General features: G+C 42.5%; 1 pseudogene; it reads right to left on the bottom strand.

Annotated features, from left to right (window-relative positions):
* Positions 1 to 8,481: 8,481 nt before the first annotated feature.
* LOC129561656 (endogenous retrovirus group PABLB member 1 Env polyprotein-like) lies at positions 8,482 to 9,905 on the bottom strand (annotated as a pseudogene).
* Between the last annotated feature and the right edge of the window lie 4,706 nt (positions 9,906 to 14,611).

Here is a 14,611-nt window from a genome sequence, read left to right as displayed (position 1 = left end):
ATTATACATGATAATTTTCAGTGCAGTGAGGAGGAGGAAAACTGGAGAAGAAAGTCTATAAGTATTAGTATCGGGGAATAAATGGAATGTTGGAGTAAACAGAGTTCTTACAAATTGATGATTTTTTTTTTCTTTAGCAATGAGAAATTCTTCTGTATGCAATTTGGCTTAACTAAATGTATTCTATAGAAGAAGTGGTGATGCATATTTGGCATGCACCATTAATGCCTAGACAGAGAAAAGACTCTTCATGAGATAGTTTCCTGTCTATGGCATATTGCAAATAAGCAATTTTGAGGAAAAAGAGTGGTTAAAGCAGAAGGAAGCAGCAGTGGGTCTCTAGTTTATGGTTGTGGGCCTCATGTAGGTAACTTGCATTCTATATTTCTGCATAATAGGACTTGAAAGCTCATGCTGAACTTGACTCTCAAAATTTTCCAAGCCTTCAACTGATAGTAGGAAATGGTGGGGTAATTACTTGCTGGTAAAATGCTTTGAGATCCTTAAATAAAAGGTGTTCAGTGTGTGGGTTTAGAGCTTTAAAGAAAGAGTCTTTTGGTGGTAGATTTATCCCATTTTTTCTGTATTATAATTTTTTTCAGAATCATCAGTGTCCTTTTGTGGATTGCTTCTATCTTTGTGGAATTCTGACTTTTAGCGAGCTGACTTTTAGCTAGCACGAAGGCAGCTTTTGGAAACAAAGTGATAACAAAAGAAACATGTGGTCATTTCTTTGTTGTGTGGGGTTTTTATTTAACATCTTTTTTTTTACACCCTCTAGCCTTTTATCTTTACATGTTCCTTTTTGTCTGACATTTCTGCATTCATCACCGCATGTCTGGTTGCAATAAGGCTATTATAAGTTGGTTGGATGAGGAGATGACAGGAATACAGACAATTCAGGCTTTTCATTTCCTTTGTAGTTGGAGTTTTAATAGTTCTCTAAATATGTATTTATATTCTTATCAAGACCTCCTTTTAAAAGAAAGTAGATAATAGTCTTTCTTCCTATCTCATTCCCAAAATGTTTTCCATGATTCCTATTTTTACAATATTAATAAGTCTCTTTATTACAGAGATAAAGAGAAATTCACTTACATTCAATGAAACTAACTAACTTAGTACCTGCTCAAAAGTCTCAGTATCTCCTTCTCTGGAAGTCAAGGTAATTGTACTCCTAGGCTTCCTTTTTCTAACTCAATAAGCAGCAGCTTGTGTGTGGAACAAATATTAAAAAAAAAAAAATTCTGATGGGGGGTTTTGTCATTTCCAAATTATGAGTGTCCTGCTATAGAGTTGGAAATTGGACTTGAAGCAGAATTTTTAAGTAGATAAAAATTTGAGAGACAGTTAATGCTGATTTACATAAGAATAACTTTTGATAGGTTATACATTTATTTTTAAAAAATCCTGCTACAATGAATTTTTTTTTCCAGAGTTAGTATAAAAATGATTTTGTAACACAAAACATTGTAAGCTAATGTAAAATGGGTTTACCTGAGTAAATGTTATTTCAGTTCTCTTCCTTCCTTGGTAACCTGTTTTTCATCTCTGAGGGAAGCACTTTCAAATTATTTGACTGTGACACAATATGCAGAGCGGAGTTATAATTAGGTTGCATACATTCAGCAGTTATTTTACCATAGCATAAGATGTCTAGACCAACAGTGAAGGCTCAGCCTATTATCCGGCTACTGGTCAACTTTATACTATATATATATATATATGGAAACCTATGACTTGAACTAATGAACATTTCAAATTTATTCTGTGTGCTTATTGAGGTGGAATAAATATATGGATAGCCAAAAATTTCCTTGGCATACAGTTAGTGCTTTTGTTTTTTTTACCTTGTTAACTAGTTCTGCTTTTCCTAGCCTTCGAAGGTCCTGATGTTTTTGACTTGCAGACTTAATGTTGTCAGTTCCTGCATCAGTCCTCTACCACTGATGGCAGTCAGACTTCAGGAAGCCCATGATCAGCCACAGGTGGAAGTTCTTATTTGCCATGCTGTTCTAAGCCTGGTGTTCATAGCATACGAAGTTAATCCTGGGCTCCAATGTTACTCGAGAGACAGCCCTTTGAAATCCTCAATTATATTTTCCAAATTTATGTGACTAGGTATTTGGTTTGACTTCCTTATATTTTCTTTAGTTCTCCTAGTGGGAACTCATTATTCTAGTTTAGGGCTATGACGCAATATAGATATCCCTTTTCCATGGTGCCTGGGTCCTTTTATCACTATTAATGTCAAATCCAGATTAAATTGAGAATTACCTGCTTAACCTTAAGTATTGCCATGTTTTGAAAATCTCCTGGGCTTCCCACCCACTATATTGGATGTGCTGAATTGTTCTAATTTGCACCTCTTCTGAAATTCAGTCCTTCATGCATATCAGTTGTCCTGTGTTGCTGATGCTGCTAAGTCACTTCAGTCGTTTCCGACTCTGTGTGACCCCATAGACGGAAGCCCACCAGGCTCCCCCGTCCCTGGGATTCTCCAGGCAAGAACACTGCAGTGGGTTGCCATTGCCTTCTCCAATGTGTGAAAGTGAAAGTGAAGTCGCTCAGTCGTGTCCGACCCTTAGCGACCCCAGGGACTGCAGGCTACCAGGCTGCTCCATCCATGGGATTTTCTAGGCAAGAGTACTGGAGTGGCTTGCCATTGCCTTCTCCGTGTCTTGTGTTAGTCCCATCCATTTGTAGCTTCCTTACCGTTTTCTACCATCTAGTTGCTAAGATTCCAGTATCTTTTAGAGCTGAATACATTTAAGTTGCTGCTGCTGCTGCGGCTGCTAAGTCGCTTCAGTCGTGTCCGACTCTGTGTGACCCCATAGACGACAGCCCACCAGCCTCCTCCATCCCTGGGATTCTCCAGGCAAGAACACTGGAGTGGGTTGCCATTTCCTTCTCCAATACAGGAAAGTGAAAGTGAAGTTGCTCAGTCGTGTCTGACTCTTAGCGACCCCTGGACTGCAGCTCACCAGGCTCTTCCATCCATGGGATTTTCCAGTCAACAGTACTGGAGTGGGCTACCATTGCCTTCTCCAACATTTAAGTTAGGGCATTGTTATTTAATCCTTGATTCTCAAACTTCCAAGGAATGATCTAGCAATGTATAAAAGTGTGGCACTGAAGGCATGTATAATTAGTGTATGTTTCATCAGCCTCAAGGTCCCATTTCAGTATCCCTTTATTACTTTGATAAATAGAGATCCAAGGCAGACATTTCAAGCTAAACAATTCTACAGTTCCACTATGTGCAGTGAAAAGCGTTGTTTTCAGCCACGTTGACTTCTAAATATAAAATGGATGCTTGTATCATGTATAAGTTGAACATATCATACTCACCTCTAGGCCATACCTATCTACTTTCTGTTGTCTTAGTATCCATGCTGGCTCTCATTTCTGTTTTTGTGCTTATATTGCCTCTGCCTGCATACCCTTCTCTAACTACTTCATAGGACTAACTGTTCTTACTTCCACAGTTTGACCATCAATGCCAGGCAACATTAGATGATCTCCTTGGTGCTTTCAGAGATCTCTATGCTTAATGCTATCCTAACACTTACAGTGCTAATACTAATGCTAATAATACAGTGCTAATACTAATATATGGTAAAACAGTGAGTAATAGCTGTTTTACCATGGCCTCTGAACTCAGGGAGGACCACTTTGTACCACCATTACCAGGCACATGGAAATACTTAATATATCTACTGAATGCAGGGAACAGATGTTCTCCTAAGGTTCAGTTCAGTTCAGTCACTCAGTCGTGTCCAACTCTTTGCGACCCCATGAATCACAGCACGCCAGGCCTCCCTGTCCATCACCAACTCCTGGAGTTCACTCAAACTCATGTCCATCGAGTCAGTGATGCCATCCAGCCATCTCATTCTCTGTCGTCCCCTTCTCCTCCTGCCCCCAATCCTTCCCAGCATCAGAGTCTTTTCCAGTGAGTCAACTCGTCGCATGAGGTGGCCAAAGTATTGGAGTTTCAGCTTTAGCATCAGTCCTTCCAATAAACACCCAGGGTTTAGATGTTTCAACACAAGAAATTTCTTTAACTCTTATCTAGTTCAAGGCCTTTTTTTAAAAAAATAAGATTTTTTTTTCTAAATGTATAGTTTATAATTAGTTTATGTATCCCTATCTGGCTTATTTCAGTGAGATTATGCCCTTTAGTCTATCCATGTTGTCATAGATGGCAGTATTTCCTCTTTTCTCATGTCTGGGTGATAATCCATTGTATATATAGACACATCACACTATTCATCCAGTGATGGACACTTAGGTTGTTGCCATATCATGTCTATTGTGAATAATGCTTCGATGACCGTGGGAGTGCAGATATCTCTTAGAGATCTTGCTTTCATCTCCTTTCAGTATATATCCAGAAGTGGAATTGTTGGAATGTATGGTAGTTCCATTATTAATTTTTTGAGGAAACTCCATACTGGTTTTTGCAGTGGTTACACCAATTTACATGCCAGTCAGCAGTTTACCAGAGTTTCCTTTTCTTCACATCCTTGTCAACACTTGTTATCTATTGTCTTTTTTGATGTTAATCATTCTCACAGGTGTGAGGTGAGATATTGTGGTTTTGATTTCATTTCTCTGATGATTAGTGATGTTAACCACCTTTTGCCATATCTGTTGGCTATTTGTCTCCTTTGAAAAAATGTCTGCCTAGTTCTTATGCATACCTGAACAGTTTAATAGCAATTTTATAGAGATTGGGCCCTTGAGATAAAAATATAAAATACTAGAAAATTATTTTTTTACAAATATTTCCATTTCCCTAAATTTACAAATTGGTATATGTTAATATTCCATGTGCATATAAAAATATGATACATGATACAGCTTCCAGTTGGGGGAAGGACAGATTGCTTGATGGATGGTGTAGGGATAGCTTTCTCAATAAATGCAGAAAAATAAAACTGAATGCCTACCTGGCACCATGAATATAGTCTTTCAATTTGATTAAAGATCTAAATGTAAAAGAAAAAAATTGTGATTCTACTTCTAACATTATTTTGTACCATTGGTTTTTTTTTTTTTTTTCCTGAGTAAGTATCATATGTATTTTTCATTATGGGTTTTGTAGTATGCCTTAATATTTGGTACAATGATTCACCACTGTAATTTTTATAAGTTGATTTAGTTATTCCATGTTGTATACTCTCCCATATAAATGTGAAAATCACATTAATTAATTTCTTTTGCTTTAATAGAGTTTTAATTGATTTGTAATATTATTTGATAATTCTTAGATTATTTAAATTTTGTGCTACTATTTTGGATGATATATCAGATTGCACAAGATTTTCCAGTTAGTCATTACTGGTATAGATGAATAGTATTCACTTTTTAAGTTGGCCTTTACCTTGCAATATTGTTAAGTATTCATGGTATTCTTTTAACAGTTGCATATTGATATATCTCAGTGGCTATGTAAATAATCATAGCATCTACAAATAATGAAAGTTTAATTTATCCCCTGTCAATACTTAAAACTCTTTCACCTTTTTGTCATATTAAAGAATTGGCAAGGCCCTCCACTATTTCTTTAAGTTGTAATGGTATTTGTAGGCATATGGTGATTTCTTGATCTTAATAGGAAGGCATCTAATTTTTATATTGAGCATAAATTGTTCTGGTAAGAAGACCAGGCAAAGACATAACAAGGAAAAAAACCTACAGGTTACTATCTCTCTTGAAAATAAATGCAAAAATGCTCCACAAAATCCTAGGAAATGTATCTGGTAGCATAGAAAAAGAATTATACACTAAGACCAAATGAGATTTGTCCCAGGAAAACAAAATTGGTTTAACACCAGAATATATCCATCTGCAATGAGGGAGACCTGGGTTCGATCTCTGGGTTGGGAAGATCCCCTGGAAAAAGCAAAGGTTACCCACTCCATTATTCTGGCCTGGAGAATTCCATGGACTGTATAGTCCATGGGGTCACAAAGACTCAGACACGACTGAGCGACTTTCACTCATAGTGTACCATATCAATAGATAAAGAATTAAAAAAAAGGATCATTTCAATAGATGCAGAAAAAGCATTTAATAAAATTCAACACCATTTCATGGTAAGAACATTTGACAGTAGGAGTATAAGGTAGCTTCCTCAGCCTGATAAAGGCTATCTAAGAAAAACCCACAGCTAACAATACCGAATGGCAAAAAATGGAATCAGTTCAGTTCAGTCGCTCAGTCGTGTCCAACTCTTTGCTACCCCATGAAGCACAGCACTCCCCCTAAGATCAGGAACAAGACATAGATGTAGTTTCTTTTCAATGTATGACTAGAAGTTTTAACCAGGAAAATTTTAGGCAAGAAAATGAAATGACAGGCACTCAAATTGAAAAGGAAAAAGCAAAATTACCTCTATTCATAGATGACATGATCTTGCATATAAAGAACCCATTAAAAACTTTTAGAACTAATTCATCAAGGTTACAGGATGTAAGATCAATATACAAAAATCAACTGTTTCTCTACAGTAGCAATGCCCAATCAAAAAATGAAATTAAGAAAACAATTTCATTTAAAATAGGATACAAAAGAGTTAAATAATTATAAATTAATAGATAAATAAAACTTTATTCTCTGAAAATGATAAGATATTGCTGAATGAAATGAAAGAAGATCTAAACAAATGGAAAGAAATTTCATGTTCATAGATTGGAAAAGTCTTCTTAAGATGAAAATATTCCTGAAATTGATCTAGAGATTCAATGCAGTTGTGATCAAAAACTGACAAATTGATCTTAAAATTCATTTGGAAACTCAGGGGTTCCAGAAAAGAAAAAATACTACTAATGTGATATTATTTGGAAGTAGGGTCTTTGCATATGAAATCAAGTTAAAATGATGTCACTGGAGTGGGTGATTAATGTAGTCACTGGTGTTTTTATAAGAAGAGGGAAATTTGGATACTAACTTAGGTGCAGACACGGAGCAGAGATGACCGTATGTAGGCAGAAGCAGAGATTTAAGTTATGCTGCCTGAAGTCAGAGAATGCCTGGTGCTACCAGAAGCTGGAAGAGACAGGGGCTCTGGAGGAGATATGGCCCTGCCAGTATCTTGATTTTGGACTTCTGGCCTCCAAAACTTTTGGAGAATAAATTTCTTATGTTTTAAGCCACCCAGTTTGTCACAAATTTTGTTTTTTATAGCAGCTCTAGGAAACTAATATTCAATAATGAGAAACCTTCCCTCTTCTGAAGTTAATTCATATAGGAAAGGAAGAATATTTGCTCATTTCTTTCTGTTTATGCCATTGATTTCCTCATTTCCCATGTTCCTAATTCTAATACCTGGCATCTTCCAAAGCTGACAAGTGAGGTTGTTTTTATTTTGTTTCATAATAAATATTTTATACAGATGTCAATAGATTTATATATATTTTATATCTTTAAATGCACTGTAATTATTTTTCTTGTTGTTCATATTGCTCTGTCTTTGGCTTCTTCAGCTGATTCTTAAGTGCTTTTTACTCACTCTCAGAAGTCTGTAATAATGTCCTTGTTTAATGATTGATACAGCAAGGTAAGTTCATTTTTTATATATTTATTTGTCCAGATCTCATGTCATATATTTCTTCAATGAGCTGTGGTTCCTTTTAATAAAAAGTGGTATTTAGAGACCACAGGATGGGCACCAAGGGAGCCTGTGGTTGGTCTTTATTAGAGCTAGGAAATACATACATATATTTTTAGGATCAAATATATTATGAATTCATATTGGTACTCCCAATTCAAATTTAGGACTATAAGATTTTTACTTTAACTCATCCATTTACATTGATTTCTTCTTTTCCCATGTTCGTAATTCCAGTATCTCTATACTAAGACAATTTTTTATTTGCTTTATTCTAAAATATTGCTGCCATAGTCATAGACTGAGTATCAATACTACTGTAAGGTCGAAATGGCCCAATGCTGTTAAATAAAGGAACCAGACACCAAATAGATAATGTAGCAGGCTTTAATGGCAGGCTCCCCCGGGCAGAACCCCAAGACCTAACAGAGTGAGGTCAAGTCCGCGCCGAACAAAGGCAGAGAGCGACTTATATAGCCTCTCAGTAACAAGCCGCAAAACTCTTTCCAAAAAAGGCAAGGTCTGGAGTGGCGGTTTCTCATAGGTTGGCTAGTCGAGTTGGCGAGCCTGGGTTGGTCGCTCTGGAGGTCAGGAGGGAGGGTTGATTTCGATTGAGAGCTGTTGCATCAGAGACTCTTCAGCGGTTTGGTGGGACTTTTTCCCGCTGGCAGGAAATGAAGTGGAGAAGAAGAAGAAGAAGCCAAGATGGCCACCGGGGAGGGAAAGCCAAGATGGCCACCGAGGTCCGACCTTACATTCCAACCCTTTTGATAGGATAGGGGGTGACGTTGTCGTCTCTGGCTACTTCCTGCTGGAAAGGGGCATTGTGGGGTTTTAGGGTCATGGCTGGACCCCGGTATCCCTCAGGGGTTTTCGGGGTCGTGGGCGGGTGGAAGTCTGGAATAGGCGGCCACCATCATCATCTGTCCTGTGGCGACCTGGGTCATCTTTTGCAGCCATTGAACAATGTATTGTAGGATACATGGGCCGAAGAGCAATATGAGTAAAATGACTACAAGAATGATCAAAACAGATTTCCACCAATCTCCTTTTATCCAAGACAGGACCAAAGTCCAAAAAGGAATATTTTTATCAGACATGGCTTTTATCTGAGTTTGCATATCTTCTAAGGCAATCGATACGTTTCTAGACAGGTCAGGGATGTATACACAACACTCAATTTTAATTATGTCGCATGTTCCCACTTGAGCTGCTGTGAGTATGTCTAAAGCCATCCTAATTTGGATCACCGCCTTTCTCATCAGAATTTGATCTTCGTTCAATGTCTGAATAGCTTTTGTACTGTCTAAGAGGGCCTGTTTAGTGAAATTAGTTAGGGCTTCCACTTTAATCATAATATCTGTTGTCCCTATAGAGGGTAAAAATAAGGCAGTGAGATAGTCATACCATTGGAATATGGACCGCGTCCATCTTGCATGCAGATAGGGCAGGTTCACTGGAGGATGGTATAGGCTAGGTTTGATACTGCCATGGGCGAAAACAAATCCCAGGGTGAAACACCCTACCCAGCCACCTGGTAACCATGGCCATAGGTTACGCCCACAGAGCCACTGGGTCCTGTTGGGAGCTACCCAACAGATTCCAGGGTTGTATTTCCAGTTGGAACCGGGCCACTGAGCAGACCGATTGGGATGGTAAGTAACATCTAAGATTTATTTACACTGTTCAGGGGACCAATAACCCATGTATTTTAGTTCTGTCGGGTCTAGGGGGCGGTCTCCAAACCCAATCTTGTGCTCTTTCTGTTCCCAACATATAGTAGTGGGAGTGACTAGCTGTCCTTTCTCAGGAGTCATCCAGACATATTCATCCCGTACCTGATAGTACCTGATTGTTCAAGGTATCGGGAGGCTTGTCTCCCTTCTGTAACGGTGCCCTTTTCCTTTTTGTTTTTCATGTATAAGGTATAAGCCCGTGTTACCTCTATAAGGCTGGTGTTTATGTTAAATATTGCCTTATGTCCTGGGTCCATTGGTGGCTGTTTTTTACACCAGGAGAGTAGAGAAGGGTTATGATTAGTAAGAGAAAGGAAAGTTCTCTTCTGTTGTTCCAGAAAGGAGCACAGTGGTATAAGGTCTCCATAATGAAGTGGCAACACCCACCAAGGGAGTCCATCCACCGCTGACGTGGGCATGGCCCCACATACCCAGCAATTGGAGGAGCTGTGGAACTTTGCATAGGAATGTGCCCATGAGAGAAAGATGTTGTCTTGTGCAACAATGGTAGCTAGAGTTAGGCTAGTCAGAAAAAGCCGTAGAGTGAGCATGACTGACTAGGATATTAGGCAGAGAAGGACTAAGGTGTAGAAGTTGATTTGGGTGTCAGTATAAGAGAGAAAGCTTCCCTGTATCCAGAGTTCAATGACAGCCTGAGTAGGGAATCAAAGTCAGTCGCCGGAGTGGCAAGCCAAAGGTTTTGCAGGAAATCAGACAGAAAGTTTTCAAGACTGGTTAATGTAAGAGACGTGTAAAGAAAGGGAGGTCACTACAAAGAAATAGTAACACCCCAGAAGTATAGTGCAACCTATGACGTAGGCGAGAGCCAGAATGAGATGAAGAGTAATGGACCACTCTGGTGGGGCGGCCGAAGCGAGGTCTAAGACAAAAAGTATGGCCAGGAGGATGACTAGAAACAAGTCCCACCAGTTGAGCCCAATAGTCATTACTCGCCTATGGGTGGAAGAGGTACTTTGGTAATAGTGAGCCTGGCGGGCCTGGAAACTTTGGAAGTTTAGGTATAAGTATTTGCAGACGGCAGAGGAGGCAAGCCATGTAAGGGGGCCTGTTTGAGTCCAGTGATGTGGTACCAAGGCTCATGTCCCAAGAGTTTGGCCACCATGGGAGTGGTGAGAATCACTGTGAAAGGGCCAGTCCACCGTGGTTGGAGGGGGTTAGGTGTTAGCGTCTTTAAGAGAACCTGGTCTCCCAAAGCCAAGGTAGTTAATGGAGGCTCCTGATTTGTGTCGTTAGCAGGCTGGGGTAGGGTGAGGTCTGCGTGTTCCCATAGCAGGGATCGGAGGAGTGTGAAATAAGGCAGATAGGTTCCAAGAGGTGGTAGTGTGGGGTCCGGGAGATTGGCAAGCAGGTACAGCCTACCTTACAGCAGCTCGAATGGCGTGAGGCCCGTCTTGGAGTGGGGGGTTGTTCAGATGTGTGTGAGTGCTGCCGGCAGAAGGTCAACCCACGAGAGGTGTAATTCAGAGGACAATCTTGCCAGGTGGGCCTTGAGAATGCCGTTGATCCGTTCAACCTCGCCTGATGATTGAGGCCTGTAAGGGACATGTAAGTGCCAGTAGATATTTAATGATTTAGCGACCTGTTGAGTTACCTGGGAGACAAAGGCCAGGCCATTGTCAGATTGAATGGAGTTAGGCAGGCCAAACCTCAGGATGATGTGGTAGAGGATTGTGTCAGCAACGATGCCAGCCGTTTCTTTGGCCATTGGAAATGCTTCCACCCATCCTGAAAAATGTATCGATAAAGACTAAGAGGTATCGATAGGCCTTGTGTCGTGGCATGTGAGTAAAATCAACCTGCCAATCTTGTCCTGGAGGTGCCCCCTTAGCTGGTGAGTTTTATGGGGTTGTCTGAGTCCCCCTTGGGGCGAGGCTTTGGCGCAAACGAGGCAGTGGTCGTGTGCCGACTGTATGGCGGGTTGGAGGTGTAGCGGAGAAGAAAGAGGGCTGAGGAAGGTTAGGAGGGCTCGGGGCCCAATATATAGAATTGTGAATGTCTGTAATTATTTCTAGTGCCTTTGTTTCTGGCAGGACCAGCTTATCATGAAGCATGATCCAACTAGGAGGGTGTTTGGAAGAGCCCTCTTGTTAGAGGAGGGCTTTGGCCTCATCAGCAGAGTAGCGAGGAGTGAGGGGAGTCTTGAGAAATAGAATGGGTGAGGGTGCCTGGTCTAAGGTTAGCTGTTTGGCTACCTGATCGGCTTTGTTGTTGCCCAGAGACACAGTGTGTGATGTCTGATGGCCCTTACAGTGTATAACAGCCACCTGGGTAGGGTGTGATATGGCTTCTAGGAGTTTAGCAGTAAGTGGGGCGTTAGTGACTGGGGACCTTTGGTGGTGAGAAAGTCCCTCTCCTTCCAGATTGTGGAGTGTGAGTGAGCGATCAGAAAGGCATATTTGGAGTCAGTGTAAATGTTAACCCACTCTCCTGCTGACAGAAGCAGGGCTCGGGTAAGGGCTATTAGTTCTGCCTTTTGGGAGGTGGTCCCCTCTGGCAGCGGATGAGCCTCGATCACATTGGTGGTTGTGACTATGGAGTAAGTGGCCATTTGACGGCCATCAGACCCCCGTTATGAGCTGCCATCTACAAAGAGTGTGATATCGGGGTTTCTCAGCGGTGAGGCAAAGAGGTTAGGTGGCAGTTGGGTGAGGGTCTCCAAGATTTCTGGGCAGGAATGAGGTTTAGTATTGTCGATAGAAGAGGAGACAGGGAGCACAGGAAGAGACGATAAGGGGTTTAGCGGAGGACTGCGACCCAGGGTGACCTGGGGGTTATCAAGGAATGTCAAGTGGGACTGTTGGAGCCGGGATTTGCTGAGATCTGATAAGAATCTAGAAGCCAAGAGATCAGTCAGGTGGTGTGGGGAGAAGGTGGTCATAGGCTTGTTCAGGGTGAGCTTCCTGGCGTCGGTATAAAGAGAAGCCGCCTCAGCCAAGGCTCGCAGACAAGGAAACCATCCCCGGGTGGTGGGGTTAAGCTGCTTGGAAATGTATGCCACTGGAAGCGTCTGTGGACCCGCCGGCTGCACGAGGGCCCCAAATGCTATTCCCTTTTTTTCATCTGTATATAGGTGGTAGGGAAGGTTAGGGTTGGGCAGAAATAGGGGAGAGGAGGACAGTAGGGCCATACGGAGACTGTTAAAAGCTTTGCGGACCTCTGTCTCTGAGAAAAGGGGTCCTGTGGGAGTTTCTTTTGCAGCTAGGTAGAGGGGTCGGGCTAGAGTAGCATAGTTAGGCACCCAGTGGTGGAAGAATCCCGTGAGTCCCAGAAAGGATAGTATCTGTTCCCCACTGGATGGGGGAGAGAGTTCCTGAGGGAGGTTCAGCTGGTCGAGAGTGAGGGCCTTAGTGGTTGGGGTGATCTTTAGGCCTAGGTAGTTTACGGAGGGCTGTGTCAGTTGAGCTTTTTGTCTAGAAGCTTGGTATCCCCGAGAACTGAGAAAATTAAGAAGAACCGACGTATGAGTTTGAGAAAGGGCTTGTGAGGGGCTACAGAGGAGGAGGTCATCTACATATTGTAGGAGGACGCTGGGGGCCAGGGGGCAAGAGGCCAGATCCCGAGCTAGGGCCTGACCAAAGAAATGGGGACTGTCTCTAAAGCCCTGTGGGAGTACAGTCCAAGTGAGCTGGGAGGACTGTCGAGTCTCGGGATCAGTCCATGTGAAAGCAAAAAGAAATTGACAATATGAGTGGAGAGGGATAGTGAAGAAGGCATCTTTGAGGTCGATGTCTTTAAAGTGGGTCGTATTAGGCGGGATGTTAGAGAGAAGGATGTAAGTGTTAGGCACTACCAGATGGGCAGGGATTATAGCCTCATTGATCAACTGGAGGTCTTGGACCAGGTGGTAACTGCCTGAGGCTTTACGTACCGGAAGGATTGGTGTGTTACAGGGTGATGTTGTGGGAACCAAAAGTCCCTGGCCCAAGAGGTGGTCTATGATGGGTTTGAGGCCACATAAGTGAACTCAAGAAATGGGGAACTGGTGGTGGTGTGGGTAATGTGAGGGATCTTTTAGCTTAATTAGGATGGGGGTATGGTGGTCAGCCACCGTGGGTACCTCGGTGTCCCATATTTTCGGGTCTATAGGGTTAGGGGCACAGAGAAGAAGTAGAGGTAAAGTGGGAGAGTAGGAACCTGAAGAAGGCAAATGTATGGTGGCTTTGAGTTTGGCTAAAATATCTCATCCCAATAGCGGGGTAGGGCATGAAGGAACTACCAGGAAGGAATGTGTGAACACGTGCCGGTCAATCTGACAAGGCTGTGAGGGCTTGCCATCTATACCCACCACCGAGATCTGGGAAGGAATTAGAGGGCCCCCATAAGAGGGAAGAACAGAGTAAGTAGCCCCCGTATCTATCAAGAAATTGATAGACTTACCCGCCACTTGAAGCATCACCCTGGGCTTGGCTTGGGTTATGGGGGTCCCCGAGTCTGGGAGCCGTCAATCTTCATCAAGGGAGAGAAGCTCCAAGGCGGGAGATGAGGGCAGGGCTTCCTTCCGGGAACACAAGCCCTGGCCTGATGGGGTCAAGACCTGAGCTGCCTGGGGACAGTCGCTCACCCAATGTCCCTTTTGCTTATGGTGAGGACATGGCCTGGTTGGAAGCTTGGGATTTGGGCATTGACGGGCCCAATGACCCTTGTGGCCACATTTGAAGCAGACTCCCAGAGGTGGCTTCTGGGGACCCACCTTCTGTTCTGTGGCCGGCCGCAGGGCTGCTACCAGTGTCTGGGTGTGCCTCTCAAGGAGGTTGGCCTGCAGTTCGGCATTTTGTTTAAGCCTTGCCTTGCGGCTACTTCTTCCCGGGCATTATATATTTTGAAGGCCATTTTTACCAGGTCTCGGAGGAGAGTTTGAGGCCTGTCATCAGCTTTGGACAGCTTTTTTCTGATATCTGGAGCTGACTGAGATATAAAGCGATTAGCCAGAGTGGTGACCCCTGCTGGGGAGTCAGGGGCGATGCGGGTATAAGTGGTGAGGGCCTCGGTCAGGCTATTAAGAAAAACTGCCAGGTTTTCATCCGGGCCCTGGGTTACTTCATCTAGTTTTAACATTAACAACCTCAAGAGAGGTGTTTTCCATTCCCTCTAGTAAACATTCTAACATGTATCGAATGTTTGCTTTTCCCCATTGTCCTTCCTGGTAGTCCCAGTCTGGGTCAACGTCTGGGATGGCAGCTGCCCCAGGGGGTTGGGCGGGATCTGCCGGGTTTGCCAGGTGGCATTGAGAAGCTAC

Source organism: Moschus berezovskii, chromosome 5 (assembly GCF_049115385.1).
Source record: "Moschus berezovskii isolate FMDL1 chromosome 5, NW_MosBer_1.0, whole genome shotgun sequence".
Classification (NCBI taxonomy): Eukaryota; Metazoa; Chordata; class Mammalia; order Artiodactyla; family Moschidae; genus Moschus; species Moschus berezovskii.
This window is presented reverse-complemented; position numbering and strand designations above follow the sequence as displayed.